The following is a 9,446-nucleotide window of genomic DNA, read 5'->3' as shown; positions in this document are numbered from 1 at the left end:
TGTGCTCTGTGAGCACGAGCTGGGGTTTAGCAGACACTGTTGAAAGAGTGAAGTCATTCATTCTTGTGTCTGGTTGGTACTATTTTAGGGGCCGGTTCAGGTCTGTGGAGGCTAAAGCTTCCATATTTTGTGTGTGGGTGGGGTCCTCCTTAGTGAAAAAGAATACAAAATGATAAGTTAGGTATGAATAGAAATATTTATTTGGGATGAGTAAAGAAATTGTAACAAATTACTGGAAGCTTGGAAGTTCATGTCCCTTCTTTCCAAGCTCTTTTTAGCCAGTTTGCCAGAAGTGCTTTCTTAGGAATGCTTTCTTCTAAACTGGCTTTCCTTCTCCATTTAGAACTCTATAGAAAAGTCTCAGCAATTCCCAGCACTATAGGGAATTCCTTATGCACATGAAGGGCTCTAAACTTTAACTTTCATTAGCTTCACAGTAAATCTACCTTTCTGATTATTTCACTATTGTCTTGAGAAACTGAGAAGGCCTTAGAAAGAAGAGGGGTGGGAATGAGGGGAAAGAAAAGACAAAGTTCTTGACCAAGGTAGGCTATTGACTCTCTGAGAAAACTCTAGAAACAATTTGGGACTCAAACTAGACAGTAGTCCAGAAATGCTGCTGACAGCATGACACTCTGCACAGTCTTCCTTTGGACCCCTGCCATGGTTCCTGACTTGCCCTGCCTCTTGTGACCAGAGCTTGGCAGCCACCAACATCCTGCCTTTGGGTCGCTACTGGATCGAGCCTCAGACACACGTAGAATTGAATAAATTCCCACCCTCTATGCTCTACTTGTTGGCAATAAGTGGAGATAAAGTAAGGTCAATTGTTCTTTCTCTCTTTCTCCTTCATCTTATTTTCTATCTTCCTAGAGAGGGAGCAATGTATGAGTAGCTATGTTCTTTGTTCCTCTTCTCAAATCTAAAAACAAGTTCTCATTTATAGGAGCACACGATAGTCATTTTTCCCTTTCTTTCCTTGAGTCTCAGCAATTCCTTCATAGATCCTTAAGACCATATTTACATCACACATCAAATATTGTAAGTCTTTTCCATAACATTTTTGGGATAAAAGATCTTTAAATGCAGTCATGTGGATCAAGTGGATTCAGTAAATGTGTATGAGATTGTATAAAGGGTATGACAAGGAGTTGGGATACATGTGGTGCCTTCCAGAAAGTATATTTAGGGGGTAGATGGAGAATGATAAACGTCCCACATAGCTGTAACATAAGGAAGGTAAAAAAAAGGGGGAGGAGGGCTATAAGAATCCAAGAGGAGGGAAGAGCACATTGGATTATATATTCTTTGTGGAGGGAGTAGTATATTCTACAGAACTTTAAGGAGAGGTAAGATTTCAACAGGCCTTGATAGGCTGGGAGAGTAGAGAAAGGGAAGTATTCCAGGTAACAGGTTCAGCATGAGCAAAAGCAAGGAATCAGGAGAGTGGGGGCATGTTCAGGGAAATGTGAGCATACAGCTTTGCTGTAATGTGGACGAATATGTTGGGAAATATTGTTTAAAAATATGAGAAAGGATAAATTAGGTACAAATTATAGATGTCCTTGAATATTGGGCTTAATAGTTGATATGAAAGAGTGTGATGTATTAATGACATCAAAGGAGTTGGACCAAGAAGATCTGAGTTGGATTATGACACCAACAGTAATTTACTAGCTGACCGACTCTCGGCAAATCATTCAACAACTGGAGTCTCCCCTACAGGAAGGTGGATGAATGTCTGAACTAAGACTATAGTGTCTGGGCATAAGACTATAGTGGGTTCAAAATAAAGGAAATAGTGTTCAGTCATTGATTCTTGCTAGAAAAACTTATCCAGTGTCTAGATCTTAGGATTACTGAGGGAGCAAGGCATGCAGGGTTGTGTTCTCAAAGAGTTGACTTGTTGGTGCAGAGACCCAGATAATACACGCATAGAATAGCCAAAAGGAAATAATTTCAGATAATGATGACTGCCGTGAAGGGACGAGAACAGACAATTGGGTAGAGAACAATGAGATAGGGTAGAAGAGCTGGAGTTTTTGTACTTTAAATATGGCTGTTAGGGAGGGCTTCACAGAAGAGTGGATGGCAGATGAAAATGAGCCAAAAATGTGAAGATCCAGGAGACTAGAGTTCCAGGCAGAGGTAACAGCAAGATCATAAATGAAGATGAGAGGAAGACCAGTGTGGATGGAGGAGACAAGTTCCTCTAGATGGTTGGGATGGATCATATAGAGCTGAGCCATGTGGTCTAGGGAAAGGAGTTTGTTTTCCATTCCAAGAACAATGGGAAATCAGGGGTAGACACGATTTATTCTGTAAGAATAGAATTGCGGTAGAACAAGAAAGGAAGGGGCAGACTAGACAGGAGACCGTTGTGGTAATTAAGGCAAGCAGTGGTGGTGGCTTAGATAGAGAGGTTGTTAGGAGACAGAAATACACGGTAGGATTTGGGTTATTAGGAATATTACCATAAAATCCCTGATAAATTCGATGTGACTATAGATAAAATGCTAAGTGGAAATGCTTTGCAATTTGAGAGCCCTGTGTATACATGAAGTACTAATAAAGCCTGTCTTGGTGCCCAATAGGGCAAGCTGAGGGTTTTCAGCTAGAGAGTGACATGAAGCAGCACTTCAGAGAGGTAATCAGGCAATTCCATAAAGCACGAGGAGAATGGGCAAGCCCAGGGTGGAGAACGGGTCAGCCCATGCTTCTCGCCTTCAATATGCACTTGAATCCCCTGGAGAATCTTGTTAAAATGCGGATTTGATGGGGTAGGTGTCGGGTAAGACCTGAGATTCTGCATTTGTAACGAGTTCCCAGGTGATGCCAAAGCTGCTGGTCTGCAAGTCACACTTCCAGCGGCCAAGAGTTCAGGAGAATAATCCACGTGAAAGTTAACGAGGGGTGGAATTGGAAAGGGAATGTGTATAGAGAAGAGAGGTATTTTCTTTTATAGTAAAGTTTGAAGGACAAAAGGGGATCATGAAAAAATGAAGTTTCGAATCAAGATGACCAAGAAACGATGGTATTAGTAACATAAATACTGCAATTGGGAGGAGGTTTGGGGAGGAAGAGGATGGATCTTCTAATCATCATTTTTTCTTGTGCTGCAGTGTGGGGTCTGACCTGACTTGGGTACTTAGGGTGGGAACCCCCTCGGCCTATTCAGACTTGTCTGGAAGGATGACCAGTCTAGGTTTCATTCTCTACTTCTGTGTTTGCTGAATATGAGCACACAGAGACCGCATGGATTTAAAGAGCCCCAAAGGGAAGGAGGACGGAGAACCTCATTCCAAGTAATGCGGTTGGAATTTGAACCAGTAAATCATCTTGGAAGTCCAGAAAGGCTATGTTTCCTTGGATCGTGGTGTCTTAGTCCCTGCATGTTTACAGCTCAGTGTCCTCGAGACCAGTTCCCACCCTATCTCCTGCACATGACATGCCGCTGGCTTCAGATGTTAATCCCATACAGCCCAAGGACTAGTACTAGCACATTTGTGTGATATTAGTAATGTTAACAACAGTCCACAGCATTGAGCACTGTTCCAAGCACTATGCTAAGCACTTTACAGTTATTTCATTGACCTCCCAGTAAGGTATTATTGCTATCACCTCTCCCCACCCTGGACACCACTCACCCCCATTTTGTAGCCAATGGATGTGAGGTTTTGCAAGGCTCAGTGTTTTGCCAAGGTCTCACAGGAGGGTGGCAGAACTGGGATTCAGATTAATCAATTAGGTAATTCTTCCAACGAGCAGGCTCAGGGAGTCTGTTTCTAGAAGCCTCATTCTGAACCATCAGGTAAAATAGCTCCTCTGGCTGCATCTCTACAAAATTGTTCTCTTTATGCTTACCTGGGCGCCTGGTCCAGCAATTGGTCTGATTGAGCTCTGGTACTAGCTCTGCCCCTAATTATCTGTGTGGCCTTAGGCAAAGCACTTGAATTCTCTGGGCCAAAATATTCTCACCTAGAAAGAAAGGGGATTTGATGAAAGCTACGGTTTCTCAGGCCCAGCTACCCAGAAGAACAAATACTGATGCTGTGTCCCCTCAGAGATTCCAGTTCACTCAGTTTGGTGAAGGACTCAGGTGTTGAGACTTTTAGAAGGCTTCAAGGGCTTCCAGTGGACAGCCAGGGGTGAGGCCCCGGACTGCTTGATCACTCCTTGAAAGAGGTGAAGGAGGGCCCACATCTCTCTTCCTAACGCTTTGCAAATCTTTGCAAATCTCCACAAGACGTGGGCATCAGACTCTTGTGACCACCAGAACTCATTTCATGGCAACTTTTATTCAAGCCACGAAACCCAGGTGGGTCTACGTGGCCTGAAACATTAGGTGTTAGGGAGGTCTGATCTGGTAATAAAAATTCTGGATTTTACAGGTGAAAAATATGAATGTGGGAAAGATGATTCCTTTTTTTTTTAAATAAAAGACACCGCTTCTCTAGAATGGCCTTCTGAGAAGCCTGGAGCAGCCTGGGTACTTTGTGTGCTGAGAGACAACCCAGAGTTGAGAAATGTGCTTGTGTCCAGGAGGATCCGCCTCAATTTGGCCAGGAAAATGCAGTCACCGGATGTCTGAGATACTACGCAGTGTGTCGTGAAAGCAAGGCATGAGCTCTACATGGAAATTATTTCATCCCTATGGTTTGGGTGTCAAATACCCTCCTGGGTCTCTGGGAACTGGAACTTCCAGGCGGTGTGTGTGGCAGCGCCTGGAGCTCCGTAAAGCCCCACTTATTGAGGTGGCATCGTGACCAGTAACCCTCGCCCAAGAGTGTTTCAGCCTCACGGCCCCTCCTTATGAATGGTGCCAGTACATTTCTATTTTAAGATTCTTCAGTTGTAAGAATTGGTGTTTTTCTCCCAAAGTTGTCCCAACAGGGCCAAGCTTGGGTCAATTCCCTTTGATCCCCACCTTCTCTCACTTCTGGTCCTGAACCGCTGAACCCAAAGATGTTTGCCTTCCGTGGCAGGATGACATCAGTGAGGAGGCAGTTCCTCAGCCGAGGGAGCCAAGAGCTCCGACACGATCTCGGAAGTAGGACAAGTACATTTTGTTTCTGAGATTCAACCCAGAGAACTGCTTGGTCCCTTAAGTGTGTGCCAAATGTGTTTGCGCAACCTCAGTAGCAGCTTCCAGAATGCGGTTTAAGAATTTGCCAAGAGTTTCATTTCATTTGGGAATGAACATACATGCATGGCATGACTGGTGTTGGCCAGACACGTCAATGAGAATTGGGGGCTCAAACCTCAAATAGGGTTAGGGTTGTGAGATCCTCTGTGGTTAGGCTGGACATGAGACGTGGCTGCCATACTCACCCCAGCAGGGACGCATAGTGGGGAGAACCCTGAGAAGAAATTGGTCAGGCCATGGTTCCATTTTGTTTTGGCTAAGGGTGTGTTAATGCAGTGGAAAGGAGTAAGAAAAGCTACCAGTTTGGCTCCTGCTTCTGAACTTTTGCTCTGCATTTTTTAATCCTCTTGGTTAAAGAGAACTTCCTTGCAATTCTTTCCTACCAGGCAATGGGATAAGAAAATACACACAAACACACACACACACACACACATACACATACGCTACACACATGCAAACACACACATATAGAGTTAAAACCATTTAGGAAATGAAAATCATTTGTTTTATGAGTGCCCACATTCACATGTTCCTATAAGGAGAAATAAAGGACTATAAAATGTGCATGCACATATAAATGACCAACATTTAAGGGCTACTGTTGGTGTCTTTCAAAGGTCAGTCTTGTAATAGTAAACCCTTTCATTTTATAGTGTTTTACTGTTTACAGAACAATTTCATATGTCTTATCCGATCAGCCCAATGACTTTGTAAAGTAAGGATTAGTTTCCTCTCCTTTTTAGCACCTGAGGAAATAGAAGATCAGAGAGGCTAAGTGACTTGCTCAAGATTACACAACAATTAACTTCCAGGATCCGAATGAAAAACATGGGTCATTCCGTCCAACCTCTCTACCACATTGGCTCTCTAATCTTGAGCTTAGAAGACCGGAGGTTGATGGGCATGTGACTCATCTTTTTATAGGGCCAAATGCTGGGGCCTGCTGTTTCAGAGTGTGGTCTGAGCACCAGCAGCAACACTGCTTGTCCTGGGAGCCTTTCAGACTGCAGAATGGCAGGCCCACTCCAGACCTTCTGAATCAGTGTCTGCATTTTGTCAGGATTCCCCTCGGGCGATTCATGTCCACAGTCAAGTTTGAGATGCCCAGGAGGAGGGGCTTGGGGTGTCAGTCTCAGGTCTGCCACACGCAGGAGTCCCTGAGCGCCAGAATTGCATAGCAGGGGAACAAAGAAGACATCCTCACACCAGGATCCCACCCTGAGGTACTGCCTCTGGGATGAGACCAAGACATCAATTTGCTTTAAAAGACCCCCAGGTGGTTCCAGTGCACAGCAGGTTTGAGTGGCTCTCAGATTGTCTCTGAGGTTTCTTCCCACCTCTTGTGAGTCTGTGAGTCCTGTCTATAAGGAATGGGCCTGTAGATGCTTTGCCCCTACCCGGGGCTTTATTCATGTTTCAGGATTCATACAACACTTTTCATTGAACCCGACCTTTTTCCGTCTGCCGAGAGACTGCATTCTTGAATCCTCCTTTAATAAGCACTTCTGAGGACGCTAACCCCTCTCTGTGGTAACTGTACCCATGGGGTGGTGTATTTTATTCCCTTCCTCTGCCTAGGAAAAGGAGTTAAAATGTCATGAAAGAAGCCCCGGGCATAAAGGCAGGCACAGCCATCAGTGTGACAGGCTCCTGACTTCTCAGTGAGGAGCCGTGCCCAGCACAAAGTGTCGTGCAGTGCTCAGACCCCGGGATATGGAGGAAAGACCTGCACAGCTCACTCTTCAGGTAAAGCTCTCCAATGTCCCAGAGAACTGACAGAAAAGTCGGCACATTGCAAATGCTGCCAAGAGAGCTAAGCAGCAAGTTCCAGGCAAGATCCGGATGCTGGGGAAAGCCTGGATGTTTCTGGTAAGGCACTGAGAGTCCCAGAGACATAATTGTGTCCATTGCACCTCTTCAAAAAAAAACAAAAACCCACATTTCCCTGTGTGTAGAGAGTCATGCTGTAAGATTTGGGAATGTGCTCACTCTCCTGTTGAGCCATCTGCCTGAGATAGCAAGAGGGAAATTCCTTAGGGAGAGATTACGCCCGGGTCAGGAGAGGACAGCTGGACAGCCGAGGCCCCGGAGCCGGCCCCTGTGTGAAGGAGCTCGTAACTCTAGATGTCCTGTATTTCACTGCTTCTTAGATATGCAGAGATGAGGCCAGGCAGCAGGACCTGTGCTCCTTTACTGAGTTTTACAAAACAATCTAGAAATTGACAGAGGTTTCTTGTCGAGCCCTGCCTGCCAGTGTTAACGCAAGCACAAGGCGTTCCTATTTTCATAGGACATCTGTGCTTGTCAGACCTCACACTGGACATGTGAGGACACGTGCTCTGTCTGGGCGCCACACACAGAAAGTGGGCAGCTGTCGCCATCCCTGGCTGCTGGACCTGTGCCTGTCATGTCCCTCTTTGCTAACTGCCTTTCCTCTCTCCTTCACTCTCAGTTTCATGGCTTAGCAGCTGCATGGCTAATTATTTTATTTTCCTTTCCCCAAACTTCTTGGATTCCTCTCCTCGCCTCCCTCCTGTCTCTTCCTGGCCCATATACTCAGGGCACAACCCAATTCCCATAGCAAAACCTCCCACTCTCTCTCCCAAGCTCAGGGTCCTAGGGAACACAGAAAGAAGTGGGTAGAAGTCGTCGTCATCTTGGGCTAGAGGCAGAAAATGTTCTGGGCTCTCGGTACCCGGGGCCTCTGATGCTTACCCTCTCCATGTGAATCGGCTGTCCTGTGACCACCACATGACTGGTCAATGTTGTGATCATCCATCCGTCAGGGAAGAGGCCAAGGCAGGGAAGCATTGTAGTCTCCCTGCAGGTCTCAGAGCAGGATGTGGGCAATGTGGTTGAGCGGGCCCTCAGGTTACAAAAGCCCGTGGTTCTCAAGCCTGCTACATCTTATAATCCTCTGGGATATTTTCAAAACATACCAATTCCTGGGCCCCACTCCCAGAATCCAGACATAACTGGGTTGGGGTGATGCCAAGGTTAGGTATTTTTTTTGTCCCAAACTGTTGGCTGGGTTGAGAGCCACTGCTGTTCCACCTTCCTCGGGTACGGTCTTAAATAGTGTCAAATCACCAAATCCACATCTCCAGGACGGTAGGTAGGTATGGTATTTCCCAAATTCCAACTCTAGAGTCCATGTAAAATCGGACAGGGATATCTCCTGTTTGCTCACCCAATGAGGGGGGGCCAGTGTGAAGGATACTGTTAGGAAAAATGCAGTTTTGCTGCTGTCTGGCACATACGGTGGCTTATTAACTGCTAACTAAGTGTTGCCCAGTAGTGTTCCCGGAGGGGCTGGCTGTAATGAAGAAGATGGAGGAATCCGGCTCGTTTGTAATTACACATTAGTGCCACTAAAGTGCTGCTCACACCTACTGCTCTTCTTCAGCGCTCTGTGCCAGGGGGCAAACGTTCCATTGCTTATTCAATTATGTTGTGTCCACAGCCTAATCGCTTTTAGATTTGCCCTAATTTCTCCTGCAGGGGAGCACCTCTGGAATGGGTATGCTTTGCAGATCTGTCTTAATCACCTTTCCTTAAGAAGAGAATGGGATCTGCTGCTCTCACTTGGATGCAGCTGGGCTAGTGTGGGCTGTGGGGAGGGCAGCAAGGGCAGAGTCACAAATCTGCCTGCTTCCAGCTGGCCCCCCAAACTGGCCCCTGAAAACAAACCAACACCTAAGTTTTAAACGTTTGAAACTATTCAGAAATCTTAAAAAGCCTGTGACTTTTCTTTTAGCACAATTCCTTCGTGTACATTCCTTCCAGTACAATTCCTCCTCCTTATAGGTGAGGAAACTGAGGCTCAGGGAAACGACATGTCCTGCCCAAGGCTACATAGCAAATGGGTGACACAGCCCTCCTTGGTCTTTTCTAGGTCTACACTCTTGTCTCTTCATCGGTGTGTGTGCTGATTCCATGTATTCTCAAGAATTCCAGATGGTACCTATTTCATCCTCTAGACATTTTCATTTTGCCAGACTGACCTGTGAGTGTGTTCCCTCCTCTTACTCTTCCAGCCAGCAAGAATCTTCCCCAAGCCTCTGAAATGCCCTCATGGCAGAGGAGGGGAAATTTTTGCCTCTTGGATTTAGGGGGCTGGAAGCAGTCTGTCTAGAGATCTGAAATTTCTTTGAAGTCTCATATTTTATCTTAAAAAAAAACCATGAAAACTTGGCAGTCTACTTCTTAATATATTTGTGCTTATTTAATATTAAGACAAAATCCTCCTTCATATCTTCAAGTAAAACTGAAGTTTCACAGAGAAGCAACAGTTCTATTT

At 45.5% G+C, this 9,446-nt stretch overlaps 1 long non-coding RNA gene across 4 annotated transcripts in view; it reads left to right on the top strand.

Moving 5' to 3' along the window:
- Window positions 1–6,126: 6,126 nt before the first annotated feature.
- Window positions 6,127–9,446, top strand: part of LOC124240637 (uncharacterized) — a 61,117-nt gene continuing 57,797 nt past the window's right edge. For 3 of the 4 annotated variants that reach the window (XR_006888966.1, XR_006888967.1, XR_006888969.1), the window contains exons 1-2: window positions 6,127–7,015; window positions 9,042–9,152. This is a non-coding gene — a long non-coding RNA (uncharacterized LOC124240637). The remainder of the gene's footprint in view (window positions 7,016–9,041; window positions 9,153–9,446) is intronic. The other variant, XR_006888968.1, reaches the window with a different exon arrangement.

The sequence above is a fragment of the Equus quagga genome, chromosome 6 (genome assembly GCF_021613505.1).
Source record: "Equus quagga isolate Etosha38 chromosome 6, UCLA_HA_Equagga_1.0, whole genome shotgun sequence".
NCBI classification, from domain to species: domain Eukaryota; kingdom Metazoa; phylum Chordata; class Mammalia; order Perissodactyla; family Equidae; genus Equus; species Equus quagga.
This window is presented reverse-complemented; position numbering and strand designations above follow the sequence as displayed.